Below are 2,663 nucleotides of genomic sequence, written 5' to 3' on the forward strand. Positions count from 1 at the left end.
CCCCCCCAGCTCCCCCAGCCGCTCCCCAGCAGCCTGGGGCTCCAGACCCCTCCCCAGCTCCGCTGCCCTTCTCTGGACACGCTCCAGCCCCCCCAGGTCCTTCGGGGAGGGAGGGGCCCAACCCTGACCCCAGCAGTCGAGGGGCGGCCCCCCCAGTGCCCAGCACAGGGGCACGGTCCCTGCCCTGCTCCTGCTGGCCACACCACTCCTGATACAAGCCAGGATGCCGCTGGCCCTCTTGGCCACCTGGGCACCCTGCTGGCTCATATTCAGCCACCTGGTAACCAACACCCCCAGGTCTTTTTTCCACCGGGCAGCTTTCCAGCCCCTCTGCCCCAAGCCTGTAGCGCTGCATGGGGTTGTTGTGACCAAAGTGCAGGGCCCGTCACTTGGCCTTGTTGAACCTCATACAGTTGGCCTCGGCCCATTGACCCATCCTGTCCAAGTCCCTTTACAGAACCCTCCTCCCCTCGAGCAGATCAACACTTCCACCCAGTTTGGGTCATCTGCAAACTGACTGAGGGTGCCCTGAATCCCCTCGTCCAGGTTGTTGATAAAGATATTAAACAAGACCTAATGTCATAGACGACAGTGGGCATAACCCAGGGATCAGTTCTGAACAAAGCCTTGTGTAGCCCAAGACTGACAAAAGCCAAGCATTACAGGTAGCCCAGTAGTCCCCAAATTTGCAGGTGGCGAGCAATGAAACGCAAAGGAAGCCCTCGCAGAGACCGCTCGTCCATTACGCAATCTGGCATTTTGAGTTCCCTCAAGTTACAGCCACGGCCAATGCACTCTGTACCCACAAGTGTTTGGAAAGCAACCAAATGCTGTCCCTTTATGCTCACCAACATACTTGTCGCTGACAGACATAGGAAGCAGGTCCACTTTGAGGCTTACCAAGCTGTCATTTCCTGGAAAGAACGCTCTCCCACAAACACTCGGTAATTGTGTGTGCCAGTTGGCCAGTTTGTCATTTTGGGGTTTCCACACGAAAAAGCAAATTTGGAAGAAATACAAACTAAGCAAAGTAAAACCCTTAAAGCAGCGGCAATTTTGGACCGTGAGAGATCGAGCAGTCATGCCCCCTGGGCACCGGACATGCTTATTTTTCTAGGAAGAATTACATCTATGAATTATGGTCACTACAACATTACAGATAAAATGAGAGCATAAAGAAGGAAGGAGAGACCATCTCAGCTTAGATCCAAAGCAAACCAATCCTCAGCCTTTGTTAGCAGCCACAAAGACCGTTCTGTAGCACACAGCGCGACTGGATCTCTGCAGACTGCCTAGATAAAGCCCAGGAAGTCAAAAGCAGTGACAGGAACATAGAGGCAAACACAAAGGAACAGAGGCAGTCTGCTATACTGCTGTGTATGTTGAAGCTATTGGTAAACAGAGAACTTCAGCCTCCAGGGACTGAATACGCTTTGTGGATTTTTTTTTTTTTTTAATTACATTTCCTTGATGCAGAGGAAGAACATAAACCTGACAAATTTACAAATTTCATGAAGAAACATGAAAACATACGGACAGAAAATATATATTGGTGTGTGGTCAGTCCACATATGCCTTTTTTTTGGTTGCTTTGCACAGGACTATAAAAACTAAGACACCAGCTCACCCGACGCAGCATTGAAAGAAAGAGAAGTAGGCACAAGAGACCGCTCTGCCAGCAGCGTTCATTGCTGGGTAAAACAAAGAAGAAAATGATTCTCTCCTGCAAGGACTACTGGGCTAGCAGGGAGGTCTTTAGGACCTTTGGGCTACTTAGTCCTTTTTCTCCCTGCTAATGGGGAAGTTGCTAGGATAAGGAAAGGATCTTCCGTAAGAAAAAGCCACAAAGATTGATTCAAACTTATAAAAGACAAAGCTAGGCAAAGCATCTCCTATTTAACAATACGAATGAGCGCTAGCTTTAGCTCAGATATTACCTTTCAGTGATTTTGGAAAAAATAGCAGGCAGGCAGTGGGAGTCAATGCAGCAAGTGCTGTGAGAGCAAAGGTCCTCACAAGCGAGATTTGCCGAGTACAGCAGCTGGGACGCACAGCCTCCCCCCAGCCCCAGTGCTAGAGGTTACATCCCCTCCACAAGAGCACCAGCACAACCCAACACGTACCAGCTGATCAGCCAGTGCGAAACAGAGACCAGAACCTGACTTAAACACCCGCCATTTCAGTTTTAAAGGGCTGCCTTAATTAACCACCCGGTCTGAGGCGCACACCACGGCTCGCACGGCTTTGCGCTAGGACTGGTACCCTCGGCCAGAAAGATGCCCACCAGCGTGAAGACCATAAACCATCACTAGAAAAATCAGTAAATGTGTCAGAGCCTTCTGGTTTGCCAGCTCAGCCTGGCAGCCCGCTGGTGCACAGGTTGGTCACACAGCAGACGATGATTCAGGACCAAGGTCCCAAGTGCTGCCTCCAACTCCCACCACGCCACGATAAAGGGCTCTGGGGCCACCAGGAGGAGACCTAGAATCACCGCCAGGGGATCCTGGACCACTGGGAGAGGATCCAGAGGGTTCCAGACCCACCATGAGGGGATCCTGGGCCACCCCGAGGGGCTCCAGAGAAACCCAGGGACACCATGAGGATCCTCGGGGGGGATCCAGGATCACCATGGGGGGATCCTTGGCCGCCACGGGGGGATCCTT

The sequence above is a fragment of the Egretta garzetta genome, unplaced genomic scaffold (assembly GCF_000687185.1).
Source record: "Egretta garzetta isolate BGI_Z169 unplaced genomic scaffold, ASM68718v1 scaffold202, whole genome shotgun sequence".
Lineage (NCBI taxonomy): Eukaryota > Metazoa > Chordata > Aves > Pelecaniformes > Ardeidae > Egretta > Egretta garzetta.